A 25095-nucleotide genomic window follows, 5' to 3' on the forward strand; every position below is an offset into this window, starting at 1 on the left:
ATGGTTTTGCTGAAGTAGCTTAAGACAAAAGGACTTGGAAGTGAAGGTCATGCGTTTCTCCCCTTCCCCTCCACTCCGGGCAGGGTGCCCAGAGCTGGGCTCTGCTGAAGGACAGCAGGGAAAATGGAAGAACGGGAGGCCCTCTCCACCCTCCCCTCATGCCCCGGGACACACAGTGGGCTTGGTCAGAGGGGCTGAGTGAGGCAGGGAGAGCAGATTCAGTTTCCTGTCTTCCTGGAGGCTCTCCCCAGCCCCCTGGCCTGGGGAACTGGCATGGACCAGCCCAGATGGAGGGGACAAGAAGCCATGGCCTGGGCTCCCAGAGCTGCAGAGTGGAGGAGGCGGAGGGGCCCAAGTCCCAGTGCTGTCCTGTGGGTCTGGGGAGGAAGTCCAGGTCTGGTGGCCTGATCTGTCCCCAGAGACAGAGGAGGGAGAGAGGTTGGGTGGAGCAAGCCTGTTCCAGGGCCTGGGTATCACAGCTATATGCCTGCTTATCAGGGGAATCATCTTTGAGCCCAGCTCTGACCTAGTCACTTTTTTTTTTTTTACATTTATTTATTTTGAGAGAGAGAGAGAGTGTGTGTGCTGAAGGAGCAGAGAGGGAGGGAGAAAGAGAATCACAAGCAGGCTCAGCGTGGAGTGGATGCCGGCTCGAACTCACAAACTGTGAGATCATGACCTAGGATGAAATCGAGAGTCAGACACTTGACCGATTGAACCCAAGCTCCCCTGACCTAGTCACTTCTTACTGGCTCCCAGGAGCCTGCCATTGAAGATTGAGCTTGGATTAAACCCAAATCACCTTTCTCTGCCTGCCCTCCTTCTTCCTTCCCCCTTCCCACACACTCTGCTCTGGCTCAGAATCTCTTCCTGTGCGGGGTAGGGGATGGCTCCGATCACCTTGAAGATTACCAAATACACACACTTGGCTTTGTACCCCTCCTCCCCACTCCCGCTCACCCAGCTCAGCTAAGAACCACCCACCCTGGCAAATCAAAGCTTCCACCCACCCCCTCCTCCCAGCCCAGTCCTTGGCCTCATCCCCATCCTTATCTGGTCAGGCCCCCCCTGCCCTTCAAAGTCCAGCTCGAATGCCACTGCCTCCATGAAGCCTTCACTGGATCCCAGCCAGGGCCAGTCTCATGGCCTTTAATGCACTTGTCCCATTAGAGTCCGTCTCTTGTGCTAGACAGTGAGCTCACCCTTTCATTTGTCAAGCATTCACTGAGTGCCAGCCAGGCACACACATGCCCTCCGGTAACTCGTGGGGAGGGGGCAGGTAGGCAAGTCAACCGATAATGACGACAGCTGCAGAAATGCTGTAATAATGGCAGGACAAGGCACCAGGGGACATTTTGGCAATGGCATTTAAAGCTGAAAATGTACACACTTGATGGCCAACAGTGTTGCATCTAGGTGTATTATTACCTAGAGAAATTCACATGTGTGCGTGAGGAGACAGTCCCAAGGACATCTAGGGCAGCGATGTTGGAAACACAAAAGAGGTCTCTACCTCAGTATCTTCAATAATGCAGTAGACAACTACAACTGTGATGTTAGGCAGCAGTTAAAATATATGTAATTGGGGACTTTTATGTTTTGTAACTTATACCACAATAAATACACACAACTATCTGTGTTAACACAAGTACATCTGAAACAATATTGCAATAAATAAGAAATTGCAGAATAATGCCGTTCATGAACATTTGATTTTAATGGAAATAACACTATTTATGATTTATGGATACAAACATGTTGCAGTATTCACACTTGTGGTCTTTGGCAAGGGAAAGAAGGAACTGGTGCTGGCGGGTAGAAGGAAGGACTTTTAATTCGTCAGTAATGCTGCTTTGAACAAACAAGATCTGAAGCAAAAATGATAGAATGTTACCATTGGTTAATTCCATTGGTTTTATTCTTTTAACTTTCTGTGTTTAAAATTTTTCAAAATTAGGGATGCCTGGCTGGCTTAGCAGGAGAAAAGTGTGACTCTTGATCTCCGGGTTGTGAGTCTGAGCCCCACCTTGGATGCAGAGATTAATTTAAAAAAATAAAGTCTTTTAAAAAAATGTCAAAAATTAAAAAAAAAAAAGTAATCTTGAATGTCAGAGGAAAGGCGTCAGCTTTTCCCAGGGAAGCCAGGAAAGGTTCCAAGAGGAGGTGACAGCTGGGCACTGAAGGTAGGGTGGGGGTTGTCAGGTTCTACCAGGTATGGGGACTTGTGACAAGGAGATGCAGAGTGTTCAAGGACAGGGTATGTGTGCATGGGCTGTCTGTACTTTTTAAATGTTTATTTATTTAAGGAGAGAGAGAGAGAGAGCACGGGGGAGGGGCAGAGAGAGAAAGAGAAAGAGAGAATCCCAAGCAGAATCCTTGCTGTCAGGGCAGTTCATGACCTGAGCCAAAATCAAGAGTCGGATGCTCAACCGACTGAGCCACCCAGGCGCCCCTCTCTGCACTTTTTAATACTTTTTTTTAAAGTTTATTTATTTATTTTTGAGAGAGACAGAGAGAGATAGCACAAGCAGGAGAGGGGGGCAGAGGATGTGAAATGGGCTCCATGCTGACAGCAGAGAGCCCGATGTGGGGCTCGAACTCATGAACTGGGAGATCATGACCTGAGTCAAAGTCGGGTGCTTAACCAACTGAGCCACTCTCTGTAATTTTTTAAAAATTTTACTTATTTTTTAATTTACATCCAAGTTGGTTAGCATATAGTGCAGCAATGATTTCAGGAGTAGATTCCTTAATGCGCCTTACCCATTTAGGCCATCCCCCCCTCCCACAACCCCTCCAGCAATCCTCAGTTTGTTCTGTATATTTAAGAGTCTCTTATGTTTTGTCCCCCTCTCTGTTTTTATATTATTTTTGCTTCCCTTCCTTTATGTTCATCTGTTTTGTATCTTAAATTCCTCATATGAGTGAAGTCATACGATATTTGTCTTTCTCTGACTAATTTCTCTGTCTTTCTCTGTCTTTCTCTAACTAATTATGCTTAGCATAATACCCTCTAGTTCCATCCACGTAGTTGCAAATGGCAAGATTTCATTCTTTTTGATTGTTGAGTAATACTCCATTGTATATATATATCACATCTTCTTTATCCATTCATCCATTGATGGACATTTGGGCTCCTTCCATACTTTGGCTATTGTCAATAGTACTGCTATAAACATTGGGGTGCATGTGCCCCTTCAAAACAGCACGCCTGTATCCCTTGGATAAATACCTAATAGTATAATTGCTGGGCATAGGGTAGTGCTATATTTAATTTTTTGTGGAACCTCCATACTGTTTTCCAGAGTGGCTACACCAGCTTGCATTCCCACCAGCAGTGCAAAAGAGTTCTTCTTTCTCTGCATCCTCACTAACACCTGTTGTTGTCTGAGTTGTTAATGTTAGCCATTCTGACAGGTGTGAGGTGGTATCTCATTGTGGTTTTGATTTGTGTTTCCCTGATGATGAGTGATGTGGAGCATTTTTTCAAGTGTCAGTTGGCCATCTGGATGTCTTCTTTGGAGAAGTGTCTATTCATGTCTTTTGCCCATTTCTTCACTAGATTGTTTTTTGGGTGTTGACTATGATAAGTTCTCTATAGATTTTGGATACTACCCCTTTATCTGATATGTCATTTGCAAATATCTTCTCCCATTCCCTGGTTGCCTTTTAGTTTTGCTGATTGTTTCCTTTGTTGTGCAGAAGATTTTTATCTTGATGAGGTCCCTGTAGTTCATTTTTGCTTTTGTTTCCCTTGCCTCTGGACACGTGTTGAGTAAGATATTGCTGTGGCCAAGGTCAAAGAGGTTTTTGCCTGCTTTCTCCTGGAGGATTTTGATCATTTCCTGTCTTACGTTTAGGGATTTCATCCATTTTGAGTTTCTTTTTGTGTATGGTGTAAGAAAGTGGTCCAGATCCATTTTTCTGCATGTCGCTGTCCAGTTTTCCCAGCACCATTTGCTGAAGAGACTGTCTTTATTCCATTGGATATTCTTTCCTGCTTTGTCAAAGATTAGTTGGCCATATGTTTTGTGGGTCCATTTCTGGGTTCTCTATTCTGTTCCATTGATCTGAGTCTCTGTTCTTGTGTCAGTACCATACTGTCTTGATGATTACAGCTTGAAGTCTGGGATTGTGATGCCTCCAGCTTTGGTTTTCTTTTTCAAGATTGCTTTGGCTATTCGGGGTCTTTTCTGGTTCCATACAAATTTTAGGATTATTTGTTCTAGCTCTGTGAAGAACGCTGGTGTTATTTTGATAGGAATCACTCTGCACATTTTAAATGTTTGTTGAATAACTTGTGTTTGTCAAACTGCCCCTCCCTTCCTCATTCTCGTCCCTGATTCCAGCTCCTGTATTTCTGGGCTGTGTGCATAGTCAGTAGGCTACTGCTTGAACAGCATGTGTCAATTTGGTGATTTTTTTTTTTAAGTCTAAGTAATCTAATGGGGGTTGGGGAGGAATGAGCCAAATCTATAAAATTGAACATTAAAATGGGGAAATACCCCACTAAGCCAGGGAACAGAGAAAGAATTCTTGGGGGATACTGTCCTAGACTACATGTAAATTCAGCTGAAAACAAGCTGAAACTGATAGTTTTCTGAGAAAATATAAATCACCAGTTTGACCCCAGCAGAAGAACTAACTAGAAAGCCTCAACAGACCAATAATCATGAAGAAAACTGAGTTTTCATAAAATCCCACCCCCAAAAACCTGAGGTTTATCAAACCTTCAAGAAAGGGATGATTCTACATTATTTAAGGGTGACCAACCATACCAGACCATGAGAAGAAGAGGTTCCAAGTTATTCTATGAAGCCAGTGTGACACTGACAAAGAACACAGAAAAAGATAAAAATTACTGGAAAAAATTGAATTTATGAATATTGGTGCAAAATTCATAAATTAATATTAACAAATAGGATCATACAGTGTTATGTTTAAAAAACAAATACACCACAAACAAATATCTTAAACAAAGTAATAGGTCAAAAGAGGTGAAAAATTACATAAACAGCTCCATAAATGCTAAAAAGGCCTTAAAGGCATTTTATGACAAATTCAAAATATGTCCCTGATAGTAACTCTTCTTTTTAAGTGTTTTTATCATGTTATTTTTTTTCATTTTAGTTTATTTCATCATATAAGTGTGCTCTTTAATCTGCATTCTCTATTTCACCCACCCCCCACCTACCTCCCCTTTGATAACCATCAGTTTGTTCTCTATAGTTAAAAGTCTGTTTCTTGGTTTGTCTCCCTTTTCCTTTTGCTCATTTGTTTTGTTTCTTAAATTCCACATATGAGTGAGATCATACAGTATTTTGTCTTTTGCTGACTGATTTATTTAGCTTAGCATAATACTCTCCATCCACATCGTTGCAAATGGCAAGATTTCATGCTTTTTATGGCTGAATAATATTCCATTGTGTGTGTGTGTGTATACACACACATAGTATTATATATATATTATTATATATGTATATATACACACACAAATACACAATGTAATATATATAATGGAATACATATATACACACACACACACACACACTGTATATAATGGTATATATTGCAATGGTATATATATAACACAGATATATGTATACATATAAATATACCACATCTTCTTTATCCATTTATCTATGGATGACACTTGGACTGCTTGCATAGTTTGGCTATTGCAAATAACGCTGCAATAAACATAGGGGTACATGTATCCCTTTGAATTAGTGTTTTTGGGTTTTTTGTTTGTTTGTTTTGGTAAATACCAAGTAATGCAATTACTGAATAATAGGGTAGTTCTATTTTTAATTTTTGAGGAGCCTCCATACTGTTTTCCACAGTAGCTGCACCAGATTGCATTCCCACCAACAATGCAAGAGGGTTCCTTTTTCTCCACATCCTCACCAACACTCTATTGTTGATTTTAGCCATTCTGACAGGTGTGAGGTAATAGCTTAGTGTAGTTTTGATTTGCATTTCCCTGATGATGAGTGATGTTGAGCATCTTTTCATGTGTCTGTTGGCCATCTGTATGTCTTCTTTGGAGAAATGTCTGTTCATGACTTCTAACCTATTTTTTAAATTTGATTATTTGTTTTTGGGGTATTGAGTTCTTCATATATTTTGGATACTAACCCTTTAGTGGATATGTCATTTGCAAATATCTTCAGTAGGTTGCCTTTTAGTTTTGTTGGTTGTTTCCTTTACTGTGCAAAACCTTTTTATCTTTGATGTAGTCCCAGCAGTTTATTTTTGCTTTTATTTCCCTTGCCTCAAAAGATGTATCTTGAAAAATGTTGCTACGGCTGATATCAGAGAAATTACTGCCTGTGCTCTCTTCAAGGATTTTTATGGTTTCAGGTCTCTAATCCATTTTGAATTTATTTTTGTGTATGGTGTAAGAAAGTGGTCCAGTTTCAATCTTTTGCATGTGGCTGTCCGGTTTTTCCAACACCATTTGTTGAAGAGACTACCATTTACCATTGGATATTCGCTTTTCCTTTGCCAAAGTCTAAGTGGCCTTATAATTTTGGGTTTATTTTAGGGGTTTCTGTTCTATTCCATTGATGGATGTGTTTATTTTTGTGCCAGTCCCATACTGTTTTGATTACTTTAGCTTTATAATATAACTTGAAATGTGCAATTGTGATAACTTCAGTTTTGTTTTTCTTTTTTCAAGATTGCTTGGGCTACTCCAGGTCTCAATTTTAACTCTTATTTAATAGGAGTAGATGGATATTCCTTAACATAATTTTATGCATGTGTACGTGTGTGTGTGTGTGTGTGTGTGTGTGTACAGATATACACACATACAAGGGAAAAAGGACCACTATTACCTTGAGCATTCTTTAATACTTCTCTAGAAGTATTAAACAATCCAATACAAATTTTGAAAATAAAAGTTATAAAAGGAGGCCAATTTATCAATTAAAGCTGTAGATGATGAGATTGACCACCTGAAGGAAAAAAGAACAAGATCATCCACTGAAAAACTAGGAGAGATAATAAAAGAATATAGTAAGATGACGGCTAATAAATATTAAAGACAACAATGTATAGCTCTATTACATATAGACTTTAGCGTCTTATGTGATGGAAAGAAGCATTTATAATATCAGTAAAAGTGCTAAACATAATTAGAAGTCAGTCTAAGCAGAGGTGGCAAGAGCAGATTCTTACTACTGCCGTTCACTCCTGGTGCCCCAGCACTTAGAATAGGGCCTGGCAATGGTAATAAATATTTGTCAAGTGGTGGCATGGCTCCCAGATCAATGGAACAGAAGTTTATCCAGACAAAGACCCACGCACGTCTGATAGACAGCAGGGATGACAGTAATCGCTGACACGAAGTGGTTCCCATGTGCCAGGCACAGTAGGACGCCCTTCACCTGTAGCCTAGCATGTGACCAGTCCTGGGACACAGTCTGTGCACTCAAGAAGAGTGTGTGTTCTGCAGCCGTTGGGTGGGGTGTCCTGCACCTGTGTGCTGGGACCAGTTGGTCTGTAGTGTTGTGTATATTCAAGTCCTCTGTTTCCTTATTGATCTTCTGTCTGGTTGCTCTGCCCAGTATTGAAAGTGGTTTATTAAAATCTCCTACTGTTACTGAGTTACTCTTTCTCCCTTCCATTCTGTCTGTCTGCTTCACCTATTTGGGTGCTCTGCTGTTAGATGCATATATATTTATAATTATTATAACTTCCTGGAGAATGGACCCTTACATCAATATGTAATATCCTTCTTTGTGTCTTGCTGCAGTGTTGGACTCTTAGTCTACTTTGTCTGATGGAAGTATGGCCACGCCTCCTCTTTTTCAGTTACCATTTGCATACAGGGTCATTCCCCATCCTTTTGCTTGTGGCCCATGTGTGTCCTTACAGCTAGCTGAGGTGAGTCTCTCATAGACAGTGCATACTCACATTTTTCTGCACCTTTTACCTGAAATAACTCACTTAATCTTCACAATAGACGGTGCTATTGTTATTACCATTTTCAGATGAGGAAACCAAGGCACGGGAAGGTTAGGTAACTTCTCTTAGATCCAGTGAAGCTAGAATTTGAACCAGCACTTGACTCAGAGGTCATGCTCTTTGTATCCATCCTACTACATAGTTAAATTGAGATTTTAAATTTAGAAAGAGGGTGACTGGGTGGAGGGAGGGAAGAGATTATTCATACGTGACTTTGGGACAACTATCTAGCCCCTTGGGGGAAAGAAATAAAGCTGGGCCATACTCCTATAGGCCTTACTCCTATAAGGAGTAAGCTATACTCCTTATACCAAAATATATTCTAGAAAAAAAAAAAAAGATTAGAAAGAAGGAAAGATTAAAAAGAAAGAAAACCCTAACAGTACTAGTGGTAAACAGGGGCAAATGATTCTTAGGATGCTCTAGTGAGAAATACTTTTCACCACAGAAAAATCTGAAATTTTGTGCAAAAGATGGCATAAATAAAGGAAAAAGAATATGACAGTTTGCAATACACATGACAAAAAGTTAATTCATTGCCTTAGTTTAGAAAAACCTTTTAAAAATCAGTAAGATAAATTGGAAAGGACATAGGCAGTTCACAGAAAAATGCAAAGGCGAGTTAATCAATAAACATGAAGATAATGTCTGCCCTTTCTGATAATTAAAGAATTACACACCGAAACGATAACCATTTTTCAACACTCACCCTGGCAAACTTTAAAACCTTGGTAACGCACAGTGTTGTCGAGGTTGGAGGCAACAGGCACTCTCGTGCGTGGCTGGGCAGTTCAAACTGGCTCATCCTCTTTGGAAGACAATTTGGAAACACCTCTCAGAATTTCAGGCCCACCTAAACCTTCGGCTCCTTACCCCTGGGGATTTATCCTCCAGCTAACCTCACACACGTGCACGACGATCATAACCAAAGACGTTTTTTGCAGCTTTGCGCGGCAGAAAGGTAGAAACAACCTAAGCATCCATCGACGAGGATGGATTCACATAAATTATAAGTGCATTTTTCAGCGGAAGGCATGAGCTGCCGCAAAAATGAAGGCTCTGTCTGTGCTGGTATGTGGGGACGTGTGGTGTATGTTAACAAAGCAGAGTACTGGAAATATGTTCCTGGCTGAGTTTAAAATAAAGAGGCAGGCATACATATGTATTTGCCATTATTTATGGGAACATTTTTGCAGAAATGCACAGCAGGAAGTGTGGCTCTGTTTGGAAGTGGAGCAGGGGTTTGGGGTCGCAGGGGGAGGTTTCATGGTGCATTTGATTTTTTTTTTCCCCTACAACCGTGTTATTTTCAGAATTTAAAAAGGAAAAGAAAGCAATTAGAAAGGGAGAATACCATTTAAATGCCTCACCCTGAACTATCTCTTTAAATTTGTTTCTCGGTGGGTCCCCTCTTGTTACATCTGTAATTTTAAATCTGGAAGGGCTGAAGAGATGTCGCCAAAGGAAATGAGGCCTAGTGAGGTTTCAGCAGCTGCCCAGGGCCCCTGGCTGGGGGCCGAGCTGGGACTCCTACGATGCTACTTGAAATCCCCTGCTGCTTATGGGCCCCCCTGAGCTCCCCAGCTCAGCGCTGCTGGCGGTGTCTGGGTATCTAGGCTGAAGGCCCCCGTGTGGGAAAGTGGGGGTGCTCTAAGTCACCAGGAGGGAAGTGGCAGAGGGGACCTCGGTGCTTGGACTCCTAGAACAGTGCATCCCCAGGCTCATGCTCACCTGGGATGAAGGGTGGCTCCTGGCTCACCCACCTCAGGGATGGGCAGCTGGATGTGGAGATAGGGCAGACTGGGGGGTCATGGCTTCATCTGCGGTGCCCCTCGCTCCAGGAGAACTCCCTTGAGGCAGGCCTCATGAGAAGATGCTGACGAGCATGTTGGGTGAGGGTGCTTGGCTTGGGGAGGCTGGGGAGACCTGAGAGTGCTTTGTTGTCCCTATGCCACAGAGCCTTGGAGGAACCACCTTCGTTGTCAGGAGCTGAGCAGGGACAAGGCTGGGCCGCTCAGAAGCACCTGAGGACCGATCAAGAGGAGGGAGGGCCAGTGAACCACCCATCTGCCTGAGCCACAAACCTCACCTGCTGGTCCAGGTAGGTGCCCTTGCAGCCATCCCACCCAGCAGTGCTAAGACCCTCATGCCAACTCTCTCTCAGGCTCAAGAAATGTGACCACCCCACTGCCCATGGCCTGTGGCTTTCCAGTCAGTGCTTGGGTGAAGGTTCTCCCTAAACCCTCCTAAACCCACAACCTGAAAGAGGTACAGGAAAGCCCAGTCCGCTCTCCAAAGGACACTGCCCCAGGTAACTCGACTCCCAAAGCCTGGGAAGGGGGCCAAAGGCTACTCTGGCTCTGGTAGGATGTCCCCTGCCTGAAGAAACACCCACTCTGAACCCTTAGCTGGGTCTCGACTGGCTCCTGCCCAGCTGAGCCTGGTTTGGGACAGGCCTAGAACGCAGCCAGACACAGGGATTGGGACAGATGGTATCTCCATAGACTCTTAGAACTGGAAGGGATCTTAGTGATATAATCCAACCTCAGTCTCTTTTTAACTTCTCAAGCATAATATCAATAGTGTTGTTGACAATGTTGTAGTTGAACATGTCTATGAACCAGCTGTAATCTCGTCAAAACAGCACCGAAAGCCCTTGGGTCTCAGGCAGCCCTTCGTGGTTCAGCCCCTTCCTCCCTGCCCAGCCTCAGCCAGGAGGACCCCTGGTCCTTTCCCCTCCTTCCACCTACCCAGTGACTCATAGCAACTCATCCCCCTTTGTGACAGGGACACTGGCAGTGATCAGACATCCCAAGCAGAGGGCATTAAAGCCAAGTTAGCATCGCAGTGAGGCTTTCTCCCTAGTTTAAGTAAGTTAATAAAATCAAGAAGGGGGGTGCCTGGGTGACTCAGGTCATGATCTCACGGTCTGTGGGTTCAAGCCCCATGTCAGACTCTGTGCTGACAGCTCAGAGCCTGGAGCCTACTTTAGATTCTGTGTCTCCCTCTCTGCCCCTCCCCTGTGTGTGCTCTAGCTCTCTCTCAAAAATAAATAAACATCAATCAATCAATCAATCAAATCAAGAAGGGATTGGGTAGTCAAGACAGGCTCTCACAGTGATAAGATCTCTCTGAGAGTCTCTAAAATCTCTTTTCTACCAAAGAAGTTAACCGCTGTGTAAGCTATTGGCCAAGAACACTGTGATTGTTGCCATTATCAATAAAAGTGATCATAGAGTTCTTTTCTGTGCCGATCAAAGTGCTTGATGTTCACATCTCCCTTATAATTTCCTGGCCCGGCCTGTGAGAGCTCTCCAAGTCAAGGAGTCTTAGCCACAGGCGAGTAGTTCACGTCCATCTTTCTGGCCATGCGCACCCCCAGCCCGCACTGGACCCTGGTCCGCCTGGTCTAGATTGCCCCGAGAGGCAGCATCGAATTGTGGTGGAGAGCACAGGCTCGGCAGCAAGGAGGGCACAGGTCCCAATGCCACCACCTACTAGCTTTGTGATCTCTGTGTACGCCAGTCTTTTCATCTGTGAAATGGGGATACCAGCAGTCCCCTAGGGTGAAGTAGAGATTAAAATTAATATCTGTAAAGTGCTTGGAACAACCTCCAGCACTCAGTGAGTGCTGACCCATGTTAGCCCTGGTCATTACAAAAGCCACACTCTGCTTCCTGATTAACCTCCCTAAAGCAAAGTAGTCATCTCTCTGCCCTGCTCCAAAACCACCATGGCTCCCCATTGCCCATTCAGTGACTGTGTCTAACCTGTCCTTTAAGGGCCTCAAAAGCAGAAGCTTTACTGTTTTCCTTGCACATAATAAGGAATCAGTAGTGTTTGCTGAGAGAGAGGGTTTCCACCCTCAAGGTGGGTGAACTGAGTCCCTAAGGAATGGAAGCACAGCCCCTGGCAGCCCCACAGCTGGGGGCTTGATCCAGGCTCTTCTGCCTCCCCCGTCGTGCCCTGGCAGGAGCAGCCCTGGTTGCCTGTTGCTGCATCTGCCCAGGGGGCAGATTTGGTTTCCCCCGGAGCTGCGGGGGCCTCACGTGCAGGGGGCGCCATTCGGGCTCCAGCCCTCCTGGTACATGTCAGAGTGAGGAGGGGATGCCCCGCCACAGGCCAGAGCAGGCAGTGACCGCAGTTACAACTCACACTCGGATGAGTTCCAGCCAGGTGGCAGACGCGACATCTTTGTCCTCATCCATCCCTGGGAAGTGGCCAGAACCTCAGCTCCCATAGCTCAGGTGGGAAGCCCAAGGCCAGCAGAAACCACCCGCGACATGGCACCTTGGTCAGGAAACCTGGCAAGCCCCCCATCCTGCACCTCACTGCTTCCCTGGCAGAAGAGAGGCTCGTGCCACAGAGGAGCGGGCACCGGGTTGAAGTAGGACAGACTCATGTCCAAAACCGGGCTCCTCACTGGGTGGGGAGACCTTGGCCATGTCAGTTAGCTTCTCTGAGCCTCTATTTTTCCATCTATAAAACGGGAGAACAGTACCCGTTCCATTGGATTGATGGGAGGCCAAAATGGATCAAAGTGCCCAGGAGGCACCTGTACAGTGCCTACATGGGGCGGGGCACCCTGTAACTTGTGGTCATTTTGCTCCGTCCGTCAGAGGTGTTCTTCCAAGCTGCCAGGTGCAGCTGCCTCCGTCCTGCAAGCCTCTCACTTTCCTTAGTTGAAAATCTCCTCGCTTGGCCTCCACTCTAAGATGAAGAAAAGCGGTGGTGTCTTTGGCAAGGGAGGGGAGAGAGAACAGTCCAAATCTCCGAATCCTGGCAAGGGCGCGAGGCCCGGTGGAGAAGAAGCAGAGCTCTGTCTGGCTTTCGCAGAGATTTTCCACGCCGGTGCTTCCACGCTCAGGAAGCCAGGAGTGAAGTGACAGAGAGGGAACACAGTAGACCATGCTGGTTCCTGCACGGAGGCGTGTTTGGCTTTATTCATTCAACAAGTGAATGAATTTGTTGGGATTCCAAGCGGTATGCTAAACACTGGAATATTCAGCAGCAAGACAGATAGACATAGACCCTGCCCTCATGGGGCCTTCATTCTAATGAGGGCGAGGACAGACAATAAACAGCATAAACTATGGGCAAAGGGTGGTAGGAGATAAATCCAGTGGAAAAAACAGGGGAGGAGAGGGGATGGGAGGGCGTGGGGAGTTTGATTATTAAATACGGTCATCAGGACAGGCCTCACCAAAAAGGTGACATTGGAGACGCCGATTGTCTGCTCCCCTCGGGAACCTCTGAGAAGCCCGTGAGCTCAGAATCGGGGCCAAGTGCCCTTCACGAGATCCCAGGATAGGAGCTAAATCTAGAAACCCTTCTAGTCCCAGCCCAGATAATGTCATGCCCTTCCTCTGAAACCTTCAATAGTTTCCTATTGCCTACGCAATTAAGTACAAATCATTCATTCTGAAATTCACGACCTTCCTTTTATCTCACCAGACCCTGCTCACCCCACCTCTGCAGCCTAGTCTACCTGCCGTTTCTGGAATATTCCACTCTCTGCTTCTCTCCATCACTCATCTGTTCTCTCTGCCCCAAATGCCCCTGTCTCAATGGTTCCTGTTAGCCTGCTGCCTCTCTGAAGACTTCCCTGACCCTGGGGAGCTGTGGTCTCTGAGCCCCATTACCTTGGCTTTACCTTTCTCATGGCCGTTACTCTCTGCCTTTGGTATAGGCATTGGTTTAACTATGTGATCTTTCCATGAGGCAGGTGTGGGGCTCAGCAAACATTGGCTGAATTGAGTATGGCCAAGCTCAAAGGTCCCCAGAAATACTGGGACAAGTGGTCGTGGGGGTCGGGGGTTGTCCCACTCACACAAAGAAGGCAGAAGAGGGAGACGAGCAGGAAAGGAAAGAGGGAACCGAAATGTAGGTGAGACAGGATGGAGGTACTAGTGAAGAAACGTGACAGAGGTTCCCCGCCATGTTTCTTCTAGTTGAGGCAGGTTGTCAAGAGACAGAGGGTGGGTTTTTTCTTCCCCAGAAATAGCTACTACCCCCTTCAGCATCCCAGACCAGTGTTTCCTGGTGTCTAACTAGGATACGTCTTACCACGGCTGGGGCTCATTTCCTCTGGTTCTATCCTCTGAATTCAAGGAGCTCTTTGAGTCCTCATTCAGTGAGGATCAGAGTGACTTTCTTGACTGCCCTGTCCAAGAGGCAGGAGCCAGGTCACGATGAGGCTGGCCCGTGGCCTGGGAGTTTATGCTCTGGTTGAGGAGGCCAGGACCCCTCTCAGAGATTGCTTGGGGGCCGGAGTACGGGGACCACCCTATGTCACGGAGGCTGCTCCAGCCTGTCACTCCTCAGCCACTCTCCAGGGCTGGCCCTCATCATGGTCAAATCTGTAACCAGAGAGCCCCCACTACAGCAGCACCGTCATCCTCAGGCCACTTGTGCCCTGGGCCCTCTCTGTCCCACAGGTCCCGTGAAGCCACGTGAGCCAGCCCTGCAGCCTCTGCCATCTGGCTCCCCGCCGTGGCTGGAGCAGCTGCGCTCTGGGCTCTCCCTCTACCTCTCTCCAACCCCCTCCCCCTGCCACCACCGCCTCCCCCCGCCCCCCCTACCACCACCCCTGCCAGCAGCCAGCTTGGCTCCTGCCCTATTTAGACAGATGGGAACAGAGCTGGGTGTCCCTCCCATCTCTGCCGCCCCAAGGGGTGGTGCGTTTCTATATGGGGACCTGAACTCCCTCAGGGGACAGTCCTAACGTAATCCAAGCCCACCTTTCTCTCCACTTTTGTGTATTCCTGGTCTCCTCCAGGAATGTCGTGTGCCCTCAGGAAGGCATTCCCGTGGCTGTAACCCCAGCTCCAACTCTGGGGCAGAAGCCCCATGTGCACCCAAGGTTAGGAATGTGGCTGCTGGACTCAAATCTCTCTTTAGTGACAGTAGTTCCCACCTTGGAGTTGTGAGGATTAAAAGAGCCCACACTTACAGCCTCTGAGCACAACATCTGGCAGTAAGCCCTCAATTCACGTGACTACTGCTGTCCGACTTTGAAGAGCCGCCTTGGCCAGCACCACCTCCAGGCAGCCTTTCTGGATTGTCCAGGGCTCCTCCTCTGTGCTCCCGGCACCCCTTCACCAGGCCTCTGGAGTGCACTTATGCAGACCTGTCACAGTTTCTTTGGGGTCTTTGTACCCACTAGAATCTTGTGCTTTGACTATAAGCACCTTGAATGCAAGGAACAGTCTGGCCCATTATTTTGCTGAATGAATGGTTTCATGAGTGACAGACAGCTGGGAGAGACGGACTGAGAGAATAGGATTGTGCCTTCCAGGCCTGACTTTTACAGGGCCTGTCCTGAAAGACCAGGATGCCCACACCGAGGCCTGGGGGTAGGGTGAGGAGGCTGAAGACCACCCTGCCCCGTGTCCCATGGCCCAGTGCAGTGATCCTCGAAGCCCCATTCAGCAATGTCAGCATCACCCAGGAACCCAGGAACTTCTAGACTCCACCCCAGACCTGCCACATCAGAAACTCGGGCAGGGAGGCAGCATCTGCGGGAAACAAGCCCTCCAGGTGATGCTGAGGCACCAGAGTGTGAGAACCACTCTCATGTTTCAGAGTAACTCAGGTCCATAGGAGGTAGGGTCTCGGGGGTCTCTGCTCTGCTGAAGGCTTCCAAGAAAGCTGCCGGCTAGGTCCCCAGGACATAGCTCCTGCTGATCCCACGCTCCTGAGCTTGAGACCCTTTTGCTGACAGGGCAGGTACGGGGGAGAACACTGTCCCCACGGACCTCTCCTTTCCCAAGCGGCACTAGACCAGAATGGGTCCAACCGGGTCTTGGTGCTAGGCCCTCCCCACTGCCATTGACCAGCAGCCCTTCGAGGCCAGCCCCTGTAGCAAAATTCAGGGCAGACTTCTGGAATATTAGGGCTAAGAAAGACCCTAGAGAGCATTGGCTACATCCATGAGTTCTCTCCCCCTCCCCCAACACACATGCACACACACATACACAACTCAGCATGCCCACATACAAATACATAAACATGCATGCTCCCCAAAGCACACACAAACACACAAAACCCAAATAGTCATAAACACATTCCCAAGCACACCCAAATGCCACTCCCCCTACGCAGATGCACACACACAATACGCCGATACACCTCAAAATACACAAACATAAATGCGTAGGTCCACTGGATCCATTCCGAGGGCAGCTGTAGCAAATTACCCCAGACCCTGCGGCCACAAACCACAGACGTTCATTTTCTCAGAGTTCTGGAGGCCGGAAGGGTGACATCCAGTGTGCTGGCAGGGGCTGTGCCCTCCTGCAGGCTCTTGGGGGGAAGCCTCCCTGGCCGCTTCTGCTTGTGGGAGTGGCCAGCACCCCTGCACCTTGACTTGTATGGTTTCATGTCTCTGTCTTGGCCTGTGTTCTCGTGGCTGTCTTGTCTGTGTCTCCATGAAGACTTCGTATGGGGACACCAGGAGGTGGCCTTATGGCCCACCCTAATCTAGTACGACTTCACTTTAACTAGTTCTATCCACAGAGACCCTATTTCCAAATAAGGTCATATTCTGTGGCTCCAAGTGGACAGGAATTCAATCCAGTGCATTCACACATTCCCAAATGCACAGGTATGGAGACACACACACACACACGCACGCACACACACACACACACACACAGAGCCCTGGCAGATGAGAACCCTTGGATCCTGAGGGGAGAAGAGTCCTCGATGTTAGAGTCCCCGCCTCTGGAACCAGCACAATGCGGGTCACACCCTGCTATGGCACTTATCCTGGCACGGCTTTTCATCTTGGTTTGGTTTTTGTTTGTTCGTTTTGCTTGGTTAGGTGTGCCCAGTACAACATTCAAAAACGAAAAAGAAAATATAATGAAAGTAAGTCTTCCTCAGGAGGCTTCAGCCCCCACCTAGTTTCCTTCCCAGAAGGCAACCACTTAAGTGTGTCCTGGGTCTCCTTCCAGAGACCAGGCAGAGGTGCAAGGGGGTGGCGTTTTCCCTGCGCCATCGTCCGTGTCTTGTTTTCTTCGCTCAATAGAGCATCTGTTACTCTTTATTCCGATTACCTGCTTTCATGTTTTGGGGCCTCTCCCACCTGATGGAACGAACACTCACTGTGGCCAGGTCCATGGAACTCTCACTAGGCCAGGACCACGGAACACTCACTGAGGCCAGGACCACGGAACAGTCACTGAGGCCAGGTCCATGGAACACTCACTGAGGCCAGGACCATGGAATGCTCACTGAGGCCAGGACCACGGAACACTCACTGAGGCCAGGACCATGGAACGCTCACTGTGGCCAGGACCATGGAACGCTCACTGAGGCCAGGACCATGGAACGCTCACTGAGGCCAGGACCATGGAACTCTCACTGAGGCCAGGTCCATGGAACTGTCACAGAGGCCAGGACCATGGAACTCTGAGGCCAGGACCACGGACTGCTCACTAGGCCGGGACCACGGAACACTCACTGAGGCCAGGACCATGGAACTCTCACTAGGCCATGACCACAGACTGCTCACTAGGCCAGGACCACGGAACGCTCACTGAGGCCAGGACCACGGAATGCTTACTGAGGCCAGGACCACGGACCGCTCACTAGGCCAGGACCACAGAACGCTCACTGAGGCCAGGTCCATGGAACTGTCACAGAGGCCAGGACCACGGAATGCTTACTGAGGCCAGGACCACGGACCGCTCACTAGGCCAGGACCACAGAACGCTCACTGAGGCCAGGACCACAGAACGCTCACTGAGGCCAGGTCCATGGAACTGTCACAGAGGCCAGGACCATGGAATACTCACTGAGGCCAGGACCACGGAATGCTCACTGAGGCCAAGATCATTAAACGCTCACTAGGCCAGGTCCATGGAACACTCACTGAGGCCAGGACCACGGACTGCTCACTAGGCCAGGACCACGGAATGCTCACTGAGGCCAGAACCACAGAACGCTCACTGAGGCCAGGACCACGGAACGGTCACTGAGGCCAGGACCATGGAATGCTCACTGAGGCCAGGACCACAGAACTCTCACTGAGGCCAGGACCATGGAACTGTCACAGAGGCCAGGACCATGGAACTCTGAGGCCAGGACCACGGACTGCTCACTAGGCCAGGACCATGGAATGCTCACTGAGGCCAGGACCACGGAACGCTCACTGAGGCCAGGACCATGGAACACTCACTAGGCCAGGTCCATGGAACGCTCACTGAGGCCAGGACCATGGACTGCTCACTAGGCCAGGTCCATGGAACACTCACTGAGGCCAGGACCACGGACTGCTCACTAGGCCAGGTCTATGGCACGCTCACTGAGCCCAGGACCACAGAATGCTCACTGAGGCCAGGACCACGGAACACTCACTGAGGCCAGGACCACGGTCCGCTTACTGAGGCCAGGACCACGGACCGCTCACTAGGCCAGGTCCATGGAACGCTCACTGAGGCCAGGACCATGGAATGCTCACTGACGCCAGGTCTATTGTAGTTTAGCTTTCCTCCCCACTTCCTAGCCCAGTGGGGGCACAGGGCAGGTGTCCAGTCAAGGCTGGTTCTAGTTACACATTGACCAGTCATCGACAGTGGGTTGGGTGTGCATGGGCTGGGGCTCAGCCCCTCTGTCTCCCCAGCATGTGGCACGGTCCACCAGAGGCCGTCCTAGCAGCAGCAGGAGCTGAGGGGGATGGCACCCAACAGTGCCTCCTGCCTGTTAGCTCCTGCTGTTAGCACCTTCATCCTGCTCTAACTGGGGCTGTGCCTCCCCTCTGGAGCCTTCCCCTCCCAGCCCACTCAGGACTCCCTCAGAAAAATCCAGCGGGCAGGAGGCTGGGGAGAGAACAACAGTGCTGGCCTGACGACGACGAGCCCTTTGCCCAGTCTTTGCTAGCCGAAGGCTCAGTCCCGCTTGTTACCACAGAGACAGGAATTACGGCAGTAAATCAGGGTCGAAGTGAAGCCTGCAGCTTGTGGAGGGAATGTGTTCGCTCCACAACACTCAGATAAGAGATGTGCCAGGTGTGTGTGTGTGTGTGTGTGTGTGTGTGTGTGGCTGCTCAGCCTGAGATCTCACCGTGCCCTCAATCTACTGATTGAGCTGAGCTCCAGGGGGGATGGGGTGGCCAGGGGCCACCCAGCCCTGTGAGACTGGAGGCCAAGGACATACTCGACTGCAGCAAACCTCTGCTCATCTGTGGGAGGAAGGGCTTAGATTCGAGAATTTGTAGGAGCCCCTCCAGCCAGACACTCTGGGTTGGGGATTGGGGGGCCAAGTGAGACCCACCCCAGCCTGCTGCCAGTCATTCCTTTCTTCCACAAATATTTGCAGAGAGACAGAGCACGAGTGGGGAGGGGCGGAGAGAGAGGGAGACACAGAATCCGCAGCAGGCTCCAGGCTCCGAGCTGTCAGCACAGAGCCCGACACTGGGCTCAAACCCACAAACCCATGAACCGCAAGATCATGACCCGAGCCAAAGTCGGACGCTTAACCGACTGAGCCACCCAGGGGCCCCTTTTCCACAAATATTTGTAAAGCACCAAGCTCTAACCAGCACAGCAGAGAAAATACTAAGCAACGTAGCCATTAAGGAGCTTTGCATCCACTGGTGGAGCCAGTCATTTAGTACGTCATCTTGTAAATGAACGTCAAATGTACTAGGTTCAAACAAGGAAAATAATACTTAACTGTATTGAGCCATTGCTGTATAGCAGTACCGTTCTAAGTGTTTTATGTGAATTGGTTCATACCTAACACCCAGCCAATAAGGTAGATGCTATTAACATCTCCATGTTACAGATAAGGAAACCGAGGCACAGGGAAGCTGAGATATTTGCCCAAGGACATGGAGCTTATAAATAGCAGAGACAGGATTTGGGACCCACTCTTAAATGTCATACTGTGTCTGTGACCCAAGATGCTCTGAGGCATGGAATGTGGGGGCTTCACCTGGTCTGGGGTTCTTCCCTACGGAGGCAAAAACCGAGCTGCAATTAACCAGGGGAAAATGAGTTAACTAGTGGGAGGGAGGAACATTCCAGGTGGAAGGTCTAGCATGTGCAAAGGACCTGTGGTGGCAAGAGAGAAGGTGGCATGCCACTTACTAGCACCATGACCTTAGGCAAGTGATTTCACCTGTCTGGGCCTTAATTGTCCTCTCATCAGGGGATGATTTTAGTACCCTTAGGTACTTGTGAGAGCTACATACTTAAATGGGAAGTATTTCTCCTATAGTAAGTGCTCCATAAATGTTAGCTATTAATAAGATCGTGCCCCTCCCACACACACCGAGGGCTTCCTGGGCTGCCCTAGCTGTGGGATCTGGGCTCCTCACACAGAAGACTTGGCCTTGAGATGAGGAGGGCCTGGCCTGCTGGCCTGGCTGGTTAGGACAGCAGTAGCTGAAGCCAGGCCAGGTCTGGAAGGAAGGAGGTGAGCGCCAGACCAGGGGACTGACTAATAAAGACAGAGCTCGTTCTTTTTGAAGCTTTTGCCCACTTCCCCAAGCAAACCTCGCCTGCGGCCTGGGACTGCCCAGCCTCCAGCTTCTGCCACTAGAGGCCAGGACGGGGAGAAATGGGAGGGGAGGAAGGCCACACACTTCCCCATCAGATAAGATGTGCAGCTGAGGAGGGGACTGAGGATCCTGACCCCCCAGCCGGCATCCCCACCGTCACTCACTGCCCCTCCTTGGCCCAAAAAGCCAGGCTGACATTCGTTTTTCATGCATAAGAAGAACAGAGGCAGCAGCCTCCAGGCTGCAGTTTGTGGGGTCTTGGACAGTCCTCCCCTGGTCTGTTCCGGAACAGAGGAGACGGGAGGAGACCAGGAATGGTCCAGTCTGGGCCCTTCACCAGCACGTCGCAGATGACATGGTGCCAGTGACAGTAGTACTGGCTAATGGCACTGCTTCTCAAGCATTTGCAAAGGGGCTTGTGTGAGTTAACTCATTCCGTGTTCACAACAACCTTGTGAGGCAGTGCTATTATCCCCGCTTTCCAGAGGTGGAAACTAAGACCCAGAGAGCTGAGGTCACTGTCCGTGGTCACACAGCGAACAGGGGTGGACCTGGGATTTAAGCCCAGACAGTCTGGCTGCAGACAGTCCACTTCTTCCCACCGCCCTGAATAACCTCCCTGTGTTCATGCCTCCCTAAAATCCATGCCCGAAGAGAAATTCCCTGATGCCCCTGCACCGGGCAAGTGGGTACCCCTGTTCTGTGTTCCCTTATAACCCTCAGATTTCAAGTTGCATTCTTCCCACTGCTGCTACTTTGGTCTCTAGAAAGCTCTCTACCCCTCTTCTTCACACCCAAGAGCTAGAAAGAAGGAAGAAGGAAACCTCTCCAGAAAGGAGGTCCCGTCGTGGTTTAGGGGTGAGGACAAAAGGCAGGACGATGCTCTGGGTTTCCATGACACTGCCTCTGCTTGCTGCTGAGGAAGCTGAGGAAGGTGCTGAGATGGGGGCGAGGCTCTCTTCTCTCTTCTGTTTCCTCACCTCCTTCCTCACCTCCTTCCTTCACCTGCCTCACCTTCCTGCAGGCTGCACCTGCCCAACCCTGCCGATGGACTGCATCCCACTCCAGGTTAGAGGCTCGGACCTTGTGTCTGGAGGCCCTCCTAGGCAGAACGGCAGCTGGGCCATGCCTCTCCCAACAGCAGTCGTCTCCCCAAACCCCAAAGACTGGGAACCCCCTGAAGAGGAACTTGTGTTTGTACTTCCTGGGAAGAGTAGATTTGCCACGAATTGTTGTTGAACGAACAAATGAACAAATGAAAGCATAAACCAGTGATCCATCCTGCACTCGAGCCATGAGTACTCATTTTCACATTCCCCAAACACCATGCTCTGTCCCCCCTCTGGCTCTTGGACAACATGGTTCCCTCTGTCCATGCTCCCCACCACACTGCTGAGTCAAATCCCTCGCATCTCAGCTCAGAGGTGACTTCCTTGCAGAAGGCTTCTCTGACCGCTCAAGGTGGGCCCTCCCCATGACCCCCTTTACCTGGGTTATCAAAGTGTGCCAGAGTGTGTGGTGGCTCGTGCCTGGCATGCTTACAGGTCTCCCCAGTGAGTCTGGGAGACTCATATTGGTGGGAAACGGAACTGCCAGGCCCCCAGGGCCTCGCATGATGGCTGGTGCATGGTAGGTACTCAGCCCTTCTTTGTGGAAGGAAGGAAGGGAGGAGGAGGGAGGGAGGAAGGGGGGTGCTTTTGGAAGGAGAGAAAATGAGTGTGTAGGAGTTAAGTGGAAAAGAGCAGCATCCAGGACTCAAACCTCCTTAGAGCCAGATGGAAGGCAGAGCTCTTCCCAGCCCGGGCCCACCCCCTTCCCTCATCATGTACGGTATTAACCAAATAAAAGTCACACGTCCTTCTGGCTGTGCTGCTGGTCACCAAGCACTTGCACATCCCTGCCCTGGTTCCAGTCCCCCAGACAGCCCTGACAGGGGCTTCCCAGCTGTTCCCCTCGTTTTAAAGATGAGATCCAGCAAAGGGTGCTGGGCAAGTGCATAGCCACTCGCCAAAAGATGAACTTAGACGCTTATGTCACAGCCTCTGCAAACTTTAACTCAAAATGGACCACAGACTTCAGTGTCAGAGCTAAAACTATAAGATTTTTAGGAGAAAACATAGGAGTAGGCAAAGATTTCCTAGACACTATCACCATCCCCAAAGCACGCTCCATAAAAGAACGTTTGATAAACTGGACTTTGTCAAAATCCAAAACGGTGGTGCTTCAAAGATACCATGAAGAAAACAAATAGACGAGCAACAGACTGGGAAAAAGTATTTGCAAAATACACGTGATAAAGGACGTATATCCTGAACGTAAATCTTCAGGAGCCCTGAGAGATGATGCCGCCCTAGAAGACGGCCTGGGCCCCTAGGCCTTGTGGTCTTTAGATTGCATTTGTTCTTTTGCAGCTTCCGGGTAGCTGAGCGAAGCCCCCAGGCCTGACTTAGACCCTCTCTGGAGAACTGACGCAGGTAGGGAACGGCCCTCCAAGGCCTTCAGATCGCGCCGGCGCCTCCCGCGCCCCGCCTTCCCCCGCGGCTTCCTCAGCGCGGGCTCCCCCAGGTGGCCACCAGCAGAACTGTACCTTGGTGCCGCAGCTGCCAGAGATGCCAAGAGAAACGCTCCTCGGGCTACTCTGGCTTTTTCGGCAGAAGGCTTGCTGTTAAACGGTAGCGCGTTCAGGGGCGCCCAGGAGCTCAGTGGGTTAAGCCTCCGACTCTTGGTTTTGGCTCAGGTCATGATCTCACGCTTCGTGTCAGGGCTGTGCACTGACAGTGTGGAGCCTACTTGGGATTCTTTCTCTTCCTCTCTCTCTCTCTGCTTCTTACCCCATGCGCTGTCTCTCTTTCAAAATAAATAAGTAAACGTTTTTTAAAAACTATAAGAAAAAGGTACCATGTTCAGTGTAAATCCTTGTAAGTTTATATTTAGCTAAACATGCTTGTGTCAATGAGTTAAGCAGTGACCTGGGTAGTAAAACCGTGGGCAGCCCCTGCAGAAAGAGAGGGGAAAAGAAGGATGCTGATCTGGCAGGTAGAAGGATGAGTTCGTGTATTTCCCTATTTTTGTGAGTTAGCACAGGGAGCCCCGGACCCGTCCTGCACACCACCCTCTTCTTTATTCCCTTCTCTGTCCCCATCTCCAAAGCCTCCCCAACTCCAGACAGCATTCCGCTGTGCCCCTTGGAGCTCTGTGCCCACTTTTCACTTGACAAGTGTCTGTGTGATACTTCTGTGTCCCAGGCATTGCTCTCCATGACTGACAAATCTTAACCCAGTTATCCATCTTTTTAAAAAAAATGTTTATTTGTTTATTGAGGGGGAAGGGGCAGAAAGAATGAGAGGGAGAACCCCAAGCAAGCCCCATGCTGTCAGTTCAGAGCCCGACACGGGGCTCCACCTCACAAAGCATGAGATCATGACCTGAGCTGAAATCAAGAGTCAGACACTTAACCGACTGAGCCACCCAGATGCCCCCACTTACCCCTCTTTTTTTTTTAAACTTTTTTTAACGTTTATTTATTTTTGAGACAGAGAGAGACAGAGCATGAACGAGGGAGGGTCAGAGAGAGGGAGACACAGAATCTGAAACAGGCTCCAGGCTCTGAGCTGTCAGCACAGAGCCCGACGTGGGGCTCGAACTCACGGACCGCGAGATCATGACCTGAGCCGAAGTCGGCCACTTAACCGACTGAGCCACCCAGGGGCCCCCCCACTTAGCCCTCTTAATAGCACTGCAAAGTGAGTACTAGTTACTAACACCACTCCCCTTTTGTAGATGAATAAATGAGGCAGGGAGACCTTAAGTAGCTTGCTCGAGGTGACTAGTAAGTGTTGGAACTGGCATTCAGTGCCACAGAGCCCAAGATGCCCGGAAACACCCCCAGCTCCTGCAGCACCTCGCCTGCCCACTGGGAACTGAAACCAGAGACTCCCCAGGACGGGGCCTCCGTTACCACCCTCTCAGGCCTGGGGACGAGAGAGATGTATTCCTTGCTCCTCTGTGCATCTTCCAGACTCTTCTTCCTTCCTTCCTGCTGAAGCCCCCATCTTGGACCCAAGGCGTCAGCCTAGACATCTCGCTCCCCGTCTTTGGTACAGGTGCTGACTCCCCCCGCCACCAGATCACTCCCCTCCTTCCCAGAAGAGTTCAGTTCTTGCCTCACCGTCACGTCAGTGCTCTTCCCGTCTTCACTCTTACCGATTTCAAGATCCATCTGTCCATAAAGGACATTCCAGCCTCCCAGTTCCTTGACACCACTCAGTCGCTGACTCTATTTTCATGCCCTAGACCTTCTCTCTACCCATAACCGATCCCTTCTTAATCTCAGTGCCACACAGCTCATTTTCCAACAGCCACGTCCTACGTGTCGGCTCACAGACTGTGGTACCCGACAGTTCTACCTCCGTGGACCCCCAGCACCTGTTACCATCCCTTGCCCATCTCGCGTGTCCTTTCTGTCCTTACCTGGCCAGTCATTAAAACGACTCCCTCATGTACAACTCCAGCCCTCTCATTCTCCTACTTACTTGGGAAAACGTCTGCCATGGTTAGGTCGAGCTGTCTGCCTCTTCCACAGCGGCTCACCTGCATCCACACAGATGAGCACAGCT

General features: G+C 49.2%; 1 protein-coding gene across 6 annotated transcripts in view; it reads left to right on the plus strand.

Annotated features, from left to right (window-relative positions):
• Nucleotides 1-25095, plus strand: part of TMEM63C (transmembrane protein 63C) — a 127024-nt gene that overhangs the window by 64148 nt on the left and 37781 nt on the right. For 5 of the 6 annotated variants that reach the window (XR_006293447.1, XM_043556709.1, XM_043556710.1 and 2 more), the window contains exons 2-3: nucleotides 9929-10072; nucleotides 22891-22953. The gene's annotated coding sequence lies outside the window, so the exon portion shown is untranslated. The remainder of the gene's footprint in view (nucleotides 1-9928; nucleotides 10073-22890; nucleotides 22954-25095) is intronic. The other variant, XM_043556711.1, reaches the window with a different exon arrangement.

The sequence above is a fragment of the Prionailurus bengalensis genome, chromosome B3, assembly GCF_016509475.1.
Source record: "Prionailurus bengalensis isolate Pbe53 chromosome B3, Fcat_Pben_1.1_paternal_pri, whole genome shotgun sequence".
NCBI lineage: Eukaryota > Metazoa > Chordata > Mammalia > Carnivora > Felidae > Prionailurus > Prionailurus bengalensis.